This window comes from Aplysia californica, unplaced genomic scaffold (assembly GCF_000002075.1).
Source record: "Aplysia californica isolate F4 #8 unplaced genomic scaffold, AplCal3.0 scaffold00217, whole genome shotgun sequence".
NCBI classification, from domain to species: Eukaryota; Metazoa; Mollusca; class Gastropoda; order Aplysiida; family Aplysiidae; genus Aplysia; species Aplysia californica.
In genome coordinates this window covers 813,490-824,378 of record NW_004797487.1, presented here as the reverse complement: position 1 = coordinate 824,378, position 10,889 = coordinate 813,490, and positions in this window count along the sequence as shown.

Below are 10,889 nucleotides of genomic sequence, written 5' to 3'. Positions count from 1 at the left end.
CCCCTCTCTCTCCCCCTCCCTCTCCCCCTCCCTCTCTCTCTCTCTGTCTGTCTGTCTCTCTCTCTCTCTCTCTCTCTGAAACTGTCCAAGACGGCCTTTCAATGCGGAGAAAAGAAAAGCTGTTGTCGTAGACAGTGCACACCTTAGCATTGCTATAATAAACAAACGCAATATGGCAAATGGGAAGGTCGTTTGCACAGGAGAGTGTCTTGGTCAGGTGGGTGTTAGAGCAGGTTCGACCGTACAAGGGCACGTCACTTCCGTCTCTCTGACCGATCGTTTTTCTATAAATAACAACTGAAGCCATGTTTGACAGACTCACGTCGTAGGGTGTTCGTAAACATGCCTACTTTGTAAGACCCTTAACCCCCTCCCTCCTATACCCACTCTACCCACACCTTCTATTGACCATGGGCGACCTCTTTCACCTTGGGTTATTTCGTGGGCGGAAATAGTTCTACCGTGATCCGATGTTTTGTGTTTCCCAAAACTTGGAATGCCAGAGAGGATATAAATTATTCTTCAGCAGAGCATTCTTTGCCTTTCTAAGCATTTATCAAGACATCTCCAACGACTATGATAATAAGATAAGATAAGAGATAAGATAGTACTTTATTATCCCAGAGGGAAATTTTTCTTGACTGTACAGTACCGTAAAAAACATGAAGGTATACATAAAAAATCTAAATTATATATTACTCTCATTAAAATTCAACATGAAAAGAGAAGTAAAGCTGACAAAATGTACATATCACATCAGATGCATCATTCAACCACATGCAGGAATTTGATTACATTACAAGACCTGTGGAGTTATATACTCGTAGATACATACTCTAAAGAGCAATACACATTATGCTTATTCTGACGATAGCCTTATGCTAGATGGTAAAAAACGTCTTTTATATCTTTCTTTCTTTGTTTTTGGAGGTACATGTCTGCCCCTGCGTGATCTTACAATTTGCGTAGAAAATGGGTGTGATGGGTCGTTTATGATGCGTTTTTATCTTTTTTATAATTGTGGTGTTATACATTTCATCAATTCTAGTAAAATCGTATCCAGAAATCTTGCTGGCTTTCTTAATGGTACTGTCAAATTTTTCTTTGGGTATCTTTCACAAAATAATAGCACGCTTTCAATCATAGAATGGTACAAAAGGGACATAATCTTATTATCAACACGGAAATTTCTTAATTTCCATTTAAAATAAAAATTCTTTGATTTACTTTTTTATGCTCAAGAGCAGCGTGGAGATGCCAGTCAAGTTTGCTATCAATTGTTACGCCAAGATACTTGTAAGAGCTTACCACCTCCACATCTTTGCTGGTTGCAATTGGTCTATCTTTACTCTAAAGTCTATTATTAATTCCTTTGTCTTTTTTACATTTCTGTCTGCCCCGGTCATAATCAGTCGTAAGACACAATGTGCTATTTGGAGCTACGAGGCTCGAAAGGCTAAAAAGTGACTTTCCAAGAAATTTTGTTTTTTTTATCTATTGAAAGTTTTATGTTTTCTGCTTCATTTAAGATCAAAATAAACAACTATAATCTACAGTTAATATTTTATTTTGCTTTAATTTGTGTGTGTGTGTGTGTGTGTGTGTGTGTGTGTGTGTGTGTGTGTGTGTGTGGTTTGTTGTGAGCTTGGGTGACACGATAAAGGAATTTGGACCTCAAACCCTTTCGAGCATTTGACCTGTTGTATAGCTGTGAGATTATTTGTAGAACCATTACCTCATAGCCACATTGCGTCAACGTCCTTCATTCATCCCTATTTTTAGTTTTAGACCCCTTCTCGAGCAAGAAGGTTTGAAATATATAAACAACTTAGCGTCATTGTGAACGGATGAGGGCTCTGATTTGTTAAACGGGGTAAGAGCAGTAACGTCTAGCCCACTGCAAGCTTGTTAACGTAAAGAGCTCACTGTTTAGGTGTGCCCGGTGCCCTGCTAGCTCAGTTACGGGCTTTTGACTTTTCAGTTTCACACTTTGATTGACTTTAAAAGTTCGTTTTTATTGTGTTTTAGAGGGGGGGGGGTTCCTCTAGATCTGCCAAGGTGGACTTCTTACCAAGAGGCCACCGAGGCGGTTAATGTGCATGTGTGTGCGTGTGTGTGTATGTTTATGTATGTGTATGTGTGTATTTGTGTGTGCATGTGAGTGTGTATGTGTGTGTGCGCGAGTGTGTTTATAGTGCTATGGTAAACTTATAATTAGGAAATATAAACACGGCACATAAGCCAACTCGCGGCCTTTCGAGCGCGTGGTTTCGGTGACATCGGGGTAATGCAGATGAAAGTTGGACTTTGTAGCGCTGCCCACTGGGGTTGCATACTCGGGGACTGTGCCCTGCTTTGTGCACGGGGGACTGCAAAGAAACAACCTTTGACCTGGGGATCGAGGTCAACAAGCCATCATCAGACAACAAAATTTTTATTTCCTCCCCTCCCAGGACTCTCATGACAAATTGACAACTTGACGTCTGATTTGACAGTTGGCGAAGTTTTTGGCAGTTCCGATCAATGTTTGAAAAAGTTAATGAGTATGATAGAGCCACCCACTGTTTCTTTTTGTGAGGGTGAAAGGTGAATGTCGAAAGGTTAGTTGATCCAGTAGAATTGACGTAGAGTACAATATTGTAATAGTTCTAACATTGTAGATCTAGATCCTACTGATACACATCTGAAGGTTGTTAAGCCACAGCTGCCCACGGTTAGAAAAATCCTGCTCACTCAGTTTTCAATATTTCGATTTGAAATTTTGCAAAATAAAGTGAAATGACCTGGACGTTACGAAAACTAGTTTTCTAAAAGTGTAGTTTGTTTACTGCAAAAGAAAGCTTATTTGAGCTTTGCTCGAGCCCCAGTGGAAACAAAAAATCATGTATTTACAGCACGCTGACATTCTGATCATTTTTTACCACTTCTTCGACACAGACAAGCCTGGTGTTATTGACGAACTGAAAACAGCTCACTCACGAATCTCTTGAAAACGCACTGTCGTAATAAACTAAAGGCGTGTACTCTGTCGAAACATACAAGTGGGGCCTGGGTGAGACGACAAGTGAATTTCGCCGACGGAAATCCTATGGACGGAGAGCGGAGAGTATTGAGAGTTGAGCGCTGCGTCTTGTGTCGCCCAAAATTAGAAAAGGATCAATTCGTACCTGACGAGACTTTTTTGAGTTGTGAAAATGTCCCCGAAATGTACAAAGCCCCTTAAGTGTAAATATTTCCCCGCTCACATTCTTGTATGCAACATGTATGTATACACACTTTTGTGCGGAAGCCAATCTCGGTTATACATACTGTTCCCTTGCAAATCCAAAGAAACGAGTTCTTCATGCTTTTAAAAAAATGTTATCACGGCGAACAATAAATTGATTTCTTCGAAGCAGTGTTAAGTCTGCAAATGAACCCAAAAGACCCGAGAAGCTGGTGATTTTGACCGAGATGTGATAAAACGTCTTACGGTCAGAATGCAGGAAAATTGAGAACTAGTGACCCTACAAAAGTTGAAGAAATATGTTTAAGAAGAAATGCAAATTATTTGAGCGAGGCAACGTTATGGAAAATTGTAAAAAGTGCAGGGTTTATGTTCAGAAAAAGACTAGGACACAATAAAGGCCTCCTATGCGAACGATCTGACATCGTTACCTGGAGGAGCAGATATATATGACTAGTCAGAGAAAGGAGGGTTTCGACATAGTTTACATTGATGAAACCTGGGTTAACGCCACCATACTAAAGAGCAAGAGAGGCAGTCGATAGACGCTACGGGTCGGCACGTCCCTTCCAGCAAGGTCAGCGATTAATCATCGCTCATGCTGGAAGCAACATTGTTGGTTTTGTTTCCGATGCCTCGCTCTTATTTTCCAATCGAAGTCAACAGACAACAGGACTATCACTCTGAAATAAACGCCGACATATTCGAAGATTGGATGAAACATCAGCTACTGCCAGCTCTCGATAGGCCTACGTGTATTGTAATAGACAATGCAACGTATCATAATCGCGTTGTGCAGGAAAATAAAACACCAACTTCCGCATAGAGAAAAGACAACATTAAAAAATGGCTTTGAACCAACTGCATCGAGTTCCCAGAGCACGCTTTAAAACCAGAACTTTTGCAAATAGTCAAAAGATTAAATCGACCCAAGATCTATGCTATTGATAAAGTTATAGCTTTTCATAGACACACGAGCCTGAGACTTCCACTGTACCATTCCCATTCAAACCCTATTAAGTTGATTTGGGCAAGGATTAAACACGATTTGGCTGACAAAAATTGACTTTAAAAATCGCGGACATCAAGACATTGACGACGAATGCTATATTTGACGTAGACAGACAATACTGGAAGAAATAGTATAACACGTCATTGCTGAAGAGAACAATTATTGGAAAACTGGCGGGCTTGGATTTATTCAACTAAAGATGGTTATCAATCCGTTTGGATCCTTTTCTGAGGACGATTAATGAATCCTCTCCTTTTCATGTGAGTTTTTATTTTATTTTTAAACGTAAAAGTGTTAGCTGTCCATTGTAACCAAAATGTTATTTTTATGCCCTTGGAAACTTATTTACGTTTTGTTTGTCTCGTCAGCCTGGACTCGCTCACCTAGTTCCTGGTGACTTTCTGGTCATTCATACATTTCCTACGAGTTCCGCCCCTGCTTTGTAAAAGTTGGTGGGTTGCAACGAAAATTGTCTTCGTGTCATCATATGTAACTTCTATTATGAATCCGACATAGTTTCAACGAACATCAAAGGAAACCTGTCGGAACTATAATTGTTAAGGTTTCTCAACCACAAAATTTAGAATATGTAACATCCCGTAAAATCTAACACTATATGGAAATTTTCAAAGCAATCAAAATGAGGAATTCGTGATAATTCGCTCTTTGGTATGGGCAACTGAGGCTGAACGACCTTTTTTAGATCTAGATAAGTTAATTAGTATGGTGGGAGAATGTAGATCTAGAGCCAAACACTTTATTTAAGGCGAATTTATCATTTATGTCAACAGGTTTGTTAATCTAGGATCTGTTCAGATCTAGATTCTAGAGCTATAGCACTTATGATATAGACTAGACTCCCCTACATGGTAGTTTAGTTTTTAGTTTTTGTAAGAGTTTTACTTTGCTGTCCCCCAGTGTACAACGCAGCGCTTGGGGACTGCACAGTCCCCGAGTAAACAGCGCCAGGGGACTGCACAGCCCCCCAGTGGGTAACGCTAGGGGACTACCTCCACTTGATGAAGCATGATTAGTTGGTATGCCAACTAGGACTAAAATTGTTGCTTTTTCTGTTGGCGTTTGGGATACCATCCCCCCCCCCCACCCCCAAATCAACCCAGTTTAAATCATTACGGAGGCGGGATTTGTCCCTGTGTGCCAGAGCAGACTCGATTTGAGAGGGATGCGATGCCCTAGCAGAAAGACCGAAATACGAGATAAAACTCTCCCCATTTGGGAATCAAACTCAGGTCTTCCGCGTGCGGTACTCGACTTTAATCATTTGTGGAAAAGCTAGGCTGCTTTGGTCCAGACGTACGTCTGACCAGGGTAGAGAATGACACAGCACCCCAGCAAGCAGACAGTGATATGATAGAATGTACAAGTACAAGATTTGTTTGTTTTTAAAAAATATATATATATATAAAAACCCTTCCCGTTCAAAAATCAAACTCAAGTCCTCTGTTTGCCACGGCCAGACTGACTTCTTCTACACCACAAACTCTAGTAATCTTATTTAGCATGAGAGCATGAGTAAAGAAAGCACAAGATGAAGATGAACCCATAAACTTGACATCTAAAAAACAACATGCACAAACAAATAGGCAATTAGCAAAAAAATAGCGAAGAAGAAATAGTTGAAAAAAAGAAAACCGCCAGTAGCAATTAATACTGATGATGACAATGGAAACACGACTTTCACTTTGAGGTAAAAGAAGCATGAAGCACTTTGAAATACAATGGCCATTTTTTAGCAGATGAAAAGTAAGACAGGTAGCAGACAGAAATAGCAGTGGGAAAGAAAAGGACCCTCAATAAGCGCCCAACAAACACCCGCGATGAAAAAAGAATAAACATGAATACCTTACAAATAAAACAAACAAAAAAAGAAGACCAGTAAGATAGACTCCACATTATTCATTTATTAAATATGTACATATTATGTATCAGCTTGATGTATAAAACGAGATTTTGCGCAGTTTCAATTTTGTACAAAGAATTCTGAAAGCTCCCCAGGGGTTCACAGGAAAGGCTCACATAAAAACATTATGACAGTCCAAATATTTCAGAAATTCAGTTTTTCGAATTCTTAAACTGTTCTTTAAACGGACAGAAAAACATATTGGCAGTTCAGTCTGTTTATACATATATTTGATACGAGTTCCAAACAACGTGGGGCTGGAGCAAAGTCAAGATATGAGTACTAAAAGGTCAATAACAAGGGGATGGATCAAAGTAAAGATACAAGTTCTAAAGGGTCAACAATGTGGGGTTGGAGTTAAGTCAATATGCAGCTTTTACTAAACCAAGATGCAAGTTCAAAAAGGTTAACAACATGGGGTTGGTGCTTAATCATAATACGGGTTCTCCAAAGTCAGCAACGTGGGGTTAGAGCTAAGTCAAAATACAGATTCTAAAGGGTCAATAATGTGGGGTTGGAGCTTAGTCAAGATACGAATTTTAAAAAGCTGATAACGTGGGGTTGGAGCTAAGCCAAAATTTCAATGTATGGATTCTAAAGGGTCGATAATGTGGGGTTGGAGCCAAGTCAAAATATATGGGTTCTAAAGGGTCAACAGCGTGGGGTTGGAGCTAAGTCAAAATACAGGTTCTAATGGGTCAATAATGTGGGGTTGGAACTTAGTCAATACATGGGTTCTAAAGGGTCAACAACGTGGGGTTGGTGCTAAGTCAAGATACGACTTTTAAAGGGCTAATAACATGGGGTTGGAACTAAGTCAAAATATATGGGTTCTAACGGATCAATAACGTGGAATTGGAGCTAAGTCAATACATGGGTTCTAAAGGGTCAATAATGTGGGGTTGGAACTAAGTCAAGATACAAGTTCTACAGGGTCAATAATGTGAGGTTGGAGCTTAGTTAGTAGTATAGGGTTTTTACGGCGCTCGCAACTGCGCAAGGTCATATGAGCGCGCGAAACACAAGTTGGTCTTGTTCACAACAGTTCGCTGTACGGCTGGCTCGGGCCAGTAGTTAAATCTTGAAATGTTTAAAAATCAGTGTAAATATACAAATATTTTAAATCTAAAACAATTTTTCTAGTTAACATAACAAATTTTAAATAGTACAGTTTTACTTTACAATTTGCCATAAAGGCCAATGGCCTTCATAAAATTCAAAATTTTGCTGGGACCAACGACGGAAAAAATATCTTGCAATTTCTTGCATTTATAATATTTCCTTCGGGTCTCTCCAAAGTCTAGACATTCGGTTAAGATGTGTCTAATGGTAAAATCTGTGTCGCACCCGACACAGAACGGCTTCTCATCTCCTTGTAGGAGGTATTTGTGGGTCAGGGCCGTGTGTCCGATGCGCAATCGAGTAAAAATGACTTCGTCTCTTCTGGAGAGGTCCGAAGGATTTCGCTGTTCTAGTTTGGGTTTTATTTCATATAGTTTATTATTTTTCTGCTTTTCCCAGTGGCTCTCCCACAGACTGGAGGTGTACTTTTTTACTTTATTTCTAAAGTAAGTCTGTGGAAGAGTGTTTGTCGTTGATCCCAGCAGAAGGGATGAAGCTTTCTTCGCCAGGTCGTCTACCTGCTCGTTTCCTCTGATGCCCACATGGCTAGGTATCCATGCGAACATGATGTTTTTTCCTGTTTCGGATAGTGTATGAATTTTCTGTTGTAGCCTAACTATTTTTTTATGTAAGAGTGTGTAGTTTGTGAGTGAGGTGATGCAAGACAGAGAGTCAGAAAGGATAAGGAAAGATTTGTTAGGAGAGTTTTCTACGGAGTCCAGTGCCATGTCAATGGCAGTGGCCTCCGCAGAGAAAATGGAGGCTTCAGGATGGAGTCTCCTCTGGTGTGTACTGTTGGAAGATAGGGCTGCGGCGCCCACTTCATTGTCTTTTTTGGAGCCGTCCGTGAAGATGAGCTCCGCACCAGGGTATTTATCTATTAGTTTTTTGTATTCTGCTTTAAAAGTTTTGGTGTTTGTGCTTTCTTTGTTGTGTGTGGTCAGCTGTAAATCTACTTTCGCCTTGGTGAGGTGCCACGGAGGGAGGACGGGGAAAAGAATTTGTTGGATGTCTTGTTTGGAAAAGTGTAATTTTTTGGGGTCCTCGAGGATTCTGGGGCCAAATGATTTGATAAGTTTTTCGTTGTTTTGGAATTTGATTATGGTTTCTGGGTTTGTTTTTAAAATGCTGTTGTACGCTGGATTTTCCGGTGTTGAGCTCAGTTTAACTGCGTATTGTAGTGAGAGTTGTGTGCGTCTGAGTGAGAGTGGTGGTATGTTGGCCTCGGACTGGAGGCTCTCCACCGGAGAAGTGCGGAAAGCCCCCAGAGCGAGGCGGAGTCCTTGGTTTTGTATTGGATCTAGTATTTTTAAGATGTGTGGTTTTGCCGATCCGTAGACTTGACAGCCGTAGTCAAGCCTGGACCGGACAAGGGAGATATACAAGTGTAGAAGGTGTTTTGAGTCCCCGCCCCATTCCGGATTCGATAGAATTTTCAAAGCGTTTAACGCTTTCTGGCACCTCACACGAAGGTCTTTGATGTGTGGTATGAATTTGAGTTTTTTGTCGAAAATGACGCCGAGGAAACGAGCTTGGTCCTGGACGGGAACTCTTTCCCCGTATAGTGTCAAATCCGGCTGCAGCACACTTCTGCCTGTTCGGCAGAAGTGTACTGCAACCGTCTTTGACGGGGAGAACTTGAAACCATTATTGTTTGCCCACGTTTCGAGTTTGTGCAGCTGCGTTTGCAGCTGCCTTTCCATAGATCTCAAATGAGGATTTTTCGAACGGCAGCATATCAAAAAGTCGTCAACGTATAACGAGCTGTCTATGTTGTTTTGGAGGGTTTTCACTATGGAATTTATTTTAATTTCAAATAGGAGAGGAGAAAGGATGCTCCCCTGGGGGACTCCTTCTTCCTGTTGGTGGGGGTCTGAAAGGGAGGATCCGACACGAACCTGGAAGGAACAGTTCTTCAGGAAGTAGCCAATAAAGGCAGGGAGGTGACCGCGTACGCCGAGTGCATGCAGGTCTCGAAGAATGCCGTACTTCCAGGTTGTGTCGAAGGCTTTTTCTAAGTAAAAAAAGATGGCGATCATGTGGCCTCTTTCAGCGAACGTCTCACGTATAAAGATCTCTAGGCGGACCAGGTGATCCAGAGTGGATCAAGTTTTCCTGAATCCGCACTGGAGACCGCTCAGCGAGCCCGTCCTTTCCAGAAACCACATGAGTCGCCTGTGAATCATTTTTTCAATCAGTTTGCAGAGACAGCTCGTTAGTGCTATTGGTCTGTAATTGGATGGGTGTGTGTGGTCCTTGTTTGGTTTAGGTATTGGAATGACAGTGGCGAGACGCCAAGACTCCGGAAAGGAGTGCGACCGCCACATGTCGTTGTATATGTATAGTAGGAGTGTGAGTGTTTCTGAGGGTAAGTATCTGATGATCTGGTTGTGGATGTCATCCGGTCCTGGGGCTGTATCGCCCAGGTCCGAGATGCACGATGTTAGTTCGTCTATTGTGAAGTCTGTGTTGTAGGTTTCAGTGTTGTTTGAGTGGAAGTTTAGGTGTTGTTTTTCTCTGTTAGTTTTGATGTTTTGAAAAGTGGTGTTGTAGTTTGCTTGGGATGAGTTTTTGGCGAGAGATGTAGCTATTGTGTTTTCGATGTCTACTTGTGTTTCAGCTGTGGTTCCATCCGGCCTCTGGACGTGCCGAATGGTGTCTGTGCGTCTACCTAAGAATTTTTTTAGCAATTTTGAAAACTTGGCTCAGTGGTGTCTGGCTGTTGATTTTGGAGATGTATTTTTGGAATGACTGTCTTTTGCTCTCCCTGAGGCATCTACGTGCCACAGCTCGAGCCTTTAAATAATTGATCTTGTTTTCTATGGTGGTGTTGTTGACGGCTTTTCGATACGCTGCCTTCTTTTTCTTTACTGCGTCCTCACATTCCCAAGAGAACCAGACCTTGTTCCTCCGGGGTTTTGTTTTTTGTTTTTGGTATGTGTTTGTGGCATATTTCTAAAAGCTTTTCGTGGAATTTATTGTAGTTGTGGTCGAAATTGTGATTAAGAATCTGGGAACATTGATTGACAAACCCGTCCCAGTCTGCTTTTTTGAAGTTGAAGCGTTCTGGGATCGGGTCGTTTTGGAGGCTATTGTTTTTTAGGAGAATTGGGAAATGTTCCGTACGGTCATCCAGCACAGACCACTCAAGATCTGGGACTAGGTCAGGGGTACAAAAGGTGAGGTCAAGGGATGAAGTGCCATAAGTGGCTCTGTTTCTGTAAGTTGGGAATTTATCCTTTAAGAGACAGATGTTATTTTGAAATAAAAAGTTTTCTATTATTTTTCCTTTCTGGTCTATAGGTTTGTCTCCCCAAAGAGGGTTGTGGGCATTGAAATCACCTAGCAAAATAAAGGGTTTTGGGAGCTGAGCCTTTAAGTCATTTAGTTGGGTTATTTTGAGGGGGTAATTTGGTGGGATATAAACTGAGCAGATCGTGATTGGTCTGTGCAGGGTGACCCGTACGGCAATAGCCTGGAGGGTCGTCTTAAGATGTACTTGTCTGTGGAGTGTGTGGTTGTCGGTGTAGATGGTGGTACCACCGGAAGCAATCTGGTTCTACGTGTGAATGTGATGGTACGCAGTAAATCCTCTTAAGTCTATGGTT